This window comes from Hypanus sabinus, chromosome 12, assembly GCF_030144855.1.
Source record: "Hypanus sabinus isolate sHypSab1 chromosome 12, sHypSab1.hap1, whole genome shotgun sequence".
Taxonomy (NCBI): Eukaryota; Metazoa; Chordata; class Chondrichthyes; order Myliobatiformes; family Dasyatidae; genus Hypanus; species Hypanus sabinus.
Window position 1 is genome coordinate 64,762,252 of NC_082717.1, and position 7,738 is coordinate 64,769,989.

The following is a 7,738-nucleotide window of genomic DNA, read 5'->3' on the forward strand; positions in this document are numbered from 1 at the left end:
AAACAGACACATACTGCGACAACAAATTTACTTCGAACTTTGAACTCTTTCAATCTTTCGCGCGATTGGTCCAGCAGAAGTCCCGCCCATCTATTTACATACCCAGAAAGCTTTGCATCGAGACACAGGAATTTGGGATTTACTGTCCATAGTGAAATGCCCTTGGTTTTTAATTGTAATATACTTCTATATTAAAGAGATTCCCGCTGCATTAATGTGATGATTAAGGCCGCTCGCTATGATTTTAAAGTGGTAAGCGGCGTGTGACCTGAGCCTATGTTACAGTCTGTATTCAGTACACTCTGGTTTCTCTTCAGATCGTATAAATCTTTCGCCTTTTACTAAAGATTTCCGTGGAGAGGAACACTCAGAGTTTTAACCAATTTTTTGATGCCCTGCTCCGTGCGGGGCTTGCATACAACAAAGAATAGAACTGACTTCACTGCTCTGAAGGGTGTGTCCCACCTCAACCTCAGAGTGGTTTCCCCTACGCAGAGCACTTTGCATTCCTCAAAATGGGGGAGTTTCCCTGTTCCGGATGAAGGGTTTCTCGGCCCTCATCATCTTTGCGGTTTATTTCAATTATTCAATTCCCTGGATGCTCTGTGACACGCTGAGTTCCTCTAGCATTTTTTGTTTGTTGCTCTGGAATTCCAGTACCTGCAGATTCCCTTGTGTTTATCACCAGCATATGTCGTGAAATTTGTTAAGTTAGCAGCAGCAGTTCAATGCAATACATAACATCGAAGAAAAAGACAAAATAATATTAATAGATAAGTAAATTAATTATAGTATACGTATATTGAATAGATTAAAATAATGCAAAAACACAAATAATATATATTTTAAAAGTGCGGTAGTGTCCAAGGGTTGATTGTCCATTTAGGGATCGAATGGCAGAGGGGAAGAAGCTGTTCCTGAATGGATGCTGTCATTCAGCTTGGTGAATGGCAGTAATTCACCACTCCCACCCGGCACTTAACCCTATAAACGCAAATGTTACACCTGTCCCCACACCTCCCCCTTACCACCATTCCGGGCCCCAGACTGTCCTTCCAGGTGAGGCAACACCACCTCCGAGTCTGCTGGAGTTGTCTATCGCGTCCGGTGCGGCCTCCTCTACATCGGCGAGACCCGACGCAGATTGGGGGACCGTCACAATAGACAGGACCTCCCGGTTGCCACCCACTTCAACTCTGCCTCTCATTCCCATCTAGATATGTCCATACATGGCCTCCTCTACTGCCATGATAAGGCCAAACTCAGGCTGGAGGAGCAACACCTCAGCTACCGACTGGGTAGCCTCCAGCCTGGTAGTATGAACATTGAATTCTCCATTTCCGGTAATTCCCTCCCCCTCCCAGGTCCCGCTCTGCAGTTCTTTCATGCTTAACCCCTCCCCTCTTTATCCTTCCTCTGATTGGTTTCCCACCTGGCGCCTCTAGCCCTTCTCCTCCCCCGTCTCTATTACTGGGCTTCGGCCCTCTCTTCCCCCCATTCCTGATGAAGGGTCTCGGCCCGAAACGTTGGCTACTCTTTTCTCACAGATGCTGCCTGACCTGCTGAGTTCTTCCAGCGTTGTCCATTAATTGGTTCCCATGGACTCTGCTTGTGGCACAAGATCTCTGAGTGTTAGTGGGTGACTTTGCTCAGGTTCTTGTACTTGTCCCCTGTTCAGCACCAACTATCCCTATCTTCCACAGATTGTTCCACAATCCCACACACACACTACTGAGAATCAAGAGAGACCAGAGATGCTGGAAATCTTGAGTAACGCACACAAGATGCTGCAGGAACTCAGAAAGTCAGGCAGCACCTATGGAGGGGAATAGACAAATGTTCCAGGCAAAGACCCTTCAGGTCCTGATGAAAGATCTCAGCCTGAAACATTTATTTATTGTTTATAAACTGTTCATTCCCTCCAAATGTGCTGCCTGCATTGCTGAATTTCTTTAGCACTACTGACGGAATTGCAATATCCCATGGTATCCTGAAGCAAAAGGACAGAGAGAACGCTTAAAAATGTTAAATCGTCTTTTGCAGGTTGAAGAAAAAGTTTCTTCAGATACATTCCTCCAGTGTTGATTTTATTTCCACTCATGTGATGCAGACTGATAATGTATTAGTTACTGTTGTCATTTGGGGCTAGTGTTGGTGACTTTCAACTGATGTTCTGCCAACTCTAGACCACGTGCTCAGAAGCTTATTGAAGAGACAACTGCATTTAATACTGAGTGAATAGCTGTCAACATTCACACCTGATGCACCATCATACTCATCACGTAAATGTATAGAGATTATTTGGGTAGATTGTTTGTTAGTCTCCTTTGGGTACACAGCATGCTGAATACTTGTGAGAATTTTTTTAACATCGCTGCTCCTCACTCCCTCTGCTGGATTTTTGTAGAAGATACAAGGCATAAGACTTCTGATACATTTTGCTGAAGAGACATTAAGATATCTGTAATAGAATTAAATTTTGCATAATTGTTAACCCAGCAATAATATATAATAGAAAATCAAGAAAACTGTGACACTGTGAATCTGAAATAGAAATTGCTTCAATACCTTCGTAGGTCAGGTCAGACTGAAAAAGAAACAAGCCGACCCAAGGCAAACAACCTCTCACTCAACACTAGCAGAACTAGAGAGCTGATAGATGGTTTCAGGGAGGGGTAGGTTAACAAACATGCAGAGGTCTACACTGGGTGACCAACAACGGAGAGAATCAGTAGCTTTAAGTTCCTGGCTATTATCATACTGGATGACCTGTCCTGGACCCAGCACATTGATTAAAATCATAAGGAATGCGCAACAGTGTCTTTACTTTCTTAGGAGGAGAGGAGGCTCAGGTTGTTAGCAAACACTAACAAACTTCTACAGATGCACTGTTGAAAACATCCTGACTGGTTGCATCATGGTCTAGTATGGCAATTTAAATTTACAGGAACCTAAGTGGTTGCAGAGACTAGTGGCAGCCCAATACATCATGGGCACATTCCTCACCACCATCAGCTGTATCTACAGTGGGTCGTATTCGTCTGTTTTTCTGTGTGAGGCCGAGTTGCCAGCTCAATGCTGAACCCAGCAGGGATGGAAAGTGTGCAAGGAGCCAGCCAGATTTAAACCTGGGATCACTTGCCTCAAAATCCAGTGTGGATGCCACTGCACCACCGGCCAGCTTCAAACCTTGTCCAACGCTGACAAAGGTCCTGACGGAATAGCTACCGCAGAGTCGTTTTCTTATGTTATCCCAGATTCTACAATTCCCGAAATCCAGACCTCTGTTTTAAAGTACCTCAAAACCTGAATCTGCATTGTCCGTGAGGGTACAAGGTTCTCTGTGTGAAGACTGCTCCAAGCCAGAGAAAGAAACAGCAGAGTTGATAAATGAATAAAACATAAATATGTTCTTTTGAGTAAGGGGATGAGATAGTTATAATGTAGAAAAAGATTAAAGGGAAAAACAACATACAATTTGGGAGCATAGGTGAGAGCACGAAAGGTACTGGCATTGGTTTATTATTATCACACTACCAAGATATAATGAAAAATTTGTCTTGCATAATACAGATCAGATCATTACACTGTGCTGGAATAAGTTAAGACCTTAACAACGCAGAATAAAGGGTAAAAGCTATTGTAAAAGTGCAGTGCAGATAAACAATAAATTGTAAGATCATAACGAGGTTGTGAGGCCAAGAGTTCTTTTTATCGTACAAGTAATCCATTCAAGAGTTTGATAACAGTGGAATAGAAGCTGTCCTTGAGCCTAGTGGTACGAGCTTTCAGACTTTTGTATCTTAAGTCTTCTTCTGAGTTTAGAACTTCACGGTCAGCAAACCCAATACCATCACACTGATAATGTTTCTATCTCCTACCTTTTGGTTTCTCCTCAATGAGGTATGAAGTTCTGGAGTTTAGAAAGGGATTTTGTAGGTGTTGTTGCCTCTTCAGTGAATATTTCTCAAATGATACAGCTGGGATTTGATTGTATTCTTCTACCAGGAATAACAAAAGTGTAGTGTGAAATTTGACATGGTTTCAAATACTCTGAGATACCCAGCAATGCAACCCACTTCCCTGGGTTAAGAGTGGGGGTGAGATGAGAATGGGCACTGTAGCATCGTGGTTAGTGTAGTGTAAAGCTTTACAACAACAGCGATGCAGGTTCAATTCCCACTGCTGCCTATAAGGAGTTTGTACGTTCTCCATGTCACCGAGTGGGTTTCCTCTCACATTCCCAAGTATGGGTTGGAAGGTTAATTGGTCACTTGGGTGTATTTAGGCACCGTGGGCCCACTGGACAGGAAGGGCCTGTAACTGTACTCTGAATAAATTATTCAGCCATCTACACCTGCTACTGGATACTTCAGAAGGCCACAGAAATAGATACGTTGAGGAACAAATTTGAAAATTGGATAAAACTATTGATTTCATTTCGATTTTTAGAATGATTGGTACAAAGGTAAATTATTGAGAGTATTTTTTATCTTAAACCTCAGGATGAATCCAAACAATTGGACACCCTAAACTTCAAATGGCCTTGTGATCAGATTTCAATGCTTTATGTAAATTACATTGGTTACTTGCGCTAATATTGAAAAGAATATGCAATTCAAAAATAACCCAAAAATTATTACTTTTAGTTTAACAACTGACATCTTTCTTTTCCCATTCATTCTTTGGCATTGCCTCAAGGTCAAGGGTTAACTTGCCTCCACTCTGTTTCTGCAGTGACAGTCCTGATGTGGAAACTACAGATTTGCATTTTAAAAAATGGACAAATCTGTTGGATTGAATGGAAAAAGGGGCCAGTGGTAAACTAGGTGCTTCTTCCTATGGACTTCAATGTGCTTTTAGTGCATGGACACAAAATTCAAAGGTTCATTTATTATTGAAGTGCTGCATGTATCCGTATACAGTTCTGAGATTTGTCTTCTCCAGAGAGCCAAAAAACAAAAAAAAAGAACATGAGTTGTTCAGATTCCGAGTATAATTCTAAATTCTGCCACTCTGCTTTGAGTGTTCATGGATTAGAGATTCCCAGAAGTAAGGATGTTACATTTTCAAGGAGACTCAGGGAGTCTCCCTAATTTTGTTTCTCTATCCACCAGGTAATCTCTTCAAATAATTTAGCTTGAAATAGAGTGTTTATTTCAACCGAATGGTTTTGAATGACGTGGTTTATTGTATGTAGCCAACTGAACACTATTACAGTTTCAATACTTGAAAAATGATATAAAATTAATGAGTGGTGAAAAAAACACGTCAGGAGAATCAGTTACAGCAATTTCAAAGTTCAAGTAATTTTATTAACAAAGTACATACAGTATACAGTATAGTATACCTTATACTATCCTGAGATTCATTTTCTGGCAGACATTCATAATAAATACAAAGAAACACGATAGAATCATTCAGAAAATGCACAAACAAATGACAACAAGCTGCAAATACAAAAAACACAAAATAATAATGTTAAAAAGCAATAAATATTGAGAACATGAGATGAAGATTTCTTGAAAGTGAGTCCATGGGCTATGGGAACAGATCAGTTGATTGCATTTGAGAGCAGTTATCCTCTCTAATCCACAAGTGTCATAGTTGAGGGGTAATAATTGTTTCTGAACATGGTGGGGTAGGTCCTGTACCTCTTTCCTGATGGCAACAGCAAAAAGAGAACATGGCCTGGATGGTGGGATCCCTGATGATGGATGCTGCTTTCCTGCGACAGTGCCCTTTGTAAAAGTACTCAGTGGTAGGGAGGGCTTTATCTGTGATGGACTAGGCTGTGTCAACTACTTTTTGTAGGCTTTTCCTTTGATGGACGTTGATGCTTCCATGCCAAACTGTGATGCAACCAGTCAATATACTCTCCATTGGGCATCTAAAGAAGGATGTCAAAGTTTTAGATGAACTGGCAAATCTTCGCAAACCTCTGAGAAAGTAGAGGTGCATGATAAGCCTTCTTTGTAATGGGACTTACATGCTGGTCCCAGGACAGATTGTCTGAAACGATAATACCGAGGAATTTAAAGTTGCAGGCACTCCCTCTCTCTGATCCCCTGATGAGGACTGTTCTCCTCCTGTAGTTTTTCTGACATTGAGCAAAAGGTTGTTGTTCAGACAGATTTTCAATCTCCCTCCTAAATGCTGTTTAGTCACCATCTTTGATTTGGCCAATGACAGTGGTTTCATCAGCAAATGAAAATATGGCATTGGAACTGTGCTTAACCTCACAGTCATAAGTATAAAGTGAGTAAAGCAGGGGACTGAGCACACAGCATTGTGGTGCACCTGTGCTGATGGTGATTGTGGAGAAGTTATTGTCAACACAAACTAACTGATGTCTGCAAATTAGGAAATTGAGAATCCAGATGCACAAGGAGGTATTGAGACCTAGGTCTTGGGGCTTATTGGTTAGTTTTGAGGGGATGATAGTATTGAGTGAATCCAAGACACTTCTCAGGCAGCAGTTGATATGTTTCATTACCAACCTCTCAAAACACTTCATTACAATAGATGTAAGTGCTACTGGGTGATAGTCATTGAGGCAGGTTACCAAGTTCTGCAATACTGCAAGACTTGCTTCAGTACTGCAACCTGGATTCCACCGGTAAGTCATAGCCAAAGTAACCATAATAAGGACATAATGTTCAGGTCATTTAGAGTGGCAGCAGATAACACTTTGAGTTTGGAGCTGTTCCCAAAACTGGAAAATGTTGTAAGTGAACAGATTTTAACAGAAGCACCGAAATGGTAAAAGAGGAATTAAAACACAGTGAAAAAATGTAAATGACTGAGGCAAAATAAGTAACATGTGATTGGAGACAAACATATAAAATGAAGTAGTACTTACAGTGCATGACACAGAGGGGTAACTTTAACTGTGGCTGATGGTGTAATATAATTTAACTGATCGGATCACAAAAATAGCCATTTTCTCTGAATTTTACAGAACTGTATAGAATAAAGAATAAAGCCTTGCATTAATGTAAAACACTTACAAATTCAGAACATCTTAAAGTGTTGCACAGTTTAAGTGCCGTTGAATGTTTTGCCCTCAAGGAAATACAAGAGAATAGAAGGGACCTCCATAAATGTTTTCACCTGAAAGGTGGTAGTTTGAATCATATAGCTCTACATTCGTACCACTCAGAGTAGAAGTTTAGGTTTTCATGCACACGTTTCTTGAGTTGGACTTCAACTGTGAACCTTCTGGCTCAGAGGTATCAGTTCCATCTACTGAAGCACAGTTCATACTTTGTAAATGACTCATATTAAGTGGAATTACCTGTTGCTCAGTTAATTTCACACATTAGGAAATCCCCCAAAATCAAAATGACTCAGTGGCAGCCTGTTGTGCATAAATAAAATGTCACATTTCCTGCTGGTGTGGCGAACCACATATACCTGCCTGCTGGCTGCTCCTGTGGCTCCTCCCACAGACCCCGGTATAAAGGTGGTTGGTGGCACTGCTCCTCCCTCAGTCTCCAGGATGCTGTGTGGTGGGCTCTTGCTACTAATTGTGGTCTCTTGCAGCTAATAAAATTAATGCACCAAAGTGGCCCTTCTTTCCGCAGATGGTGATGTTATCCAGCTGCGGAAAGAAGGGCCACTTCGCCAAGGCCTGTAAGTCTAAACCACGAGCAGGGTCAAGCAGCGCCGCGTGCGAGGCATGGGGGTCGCCATCTTGGTCGCCGCCATCTTGCCCTCCCGCCTCGTGTGAGACATG

The 7,738-nt window shown here is 41.7% G+C and overlaps 1 non-coding gene across 1 annotated transcript; it reads left to right on the plus strand.

The window, feature by feature from the left end:
* Positions 1 to 297: 297 nt before the first annotated feature.
* On the plus strand, positions 298 to 412 carry LOC132403335 (U5 spliceosomal RNA). Its single transcript, XR_009515242.1, has one exon. It is a non-coding gene; the product is annotated as a U5 spliceosomal RNA (small nuclear RNA).
* The last annotated feature ends 7,326 nt before the right edge of the window (positions 413 to 7,738 follow it).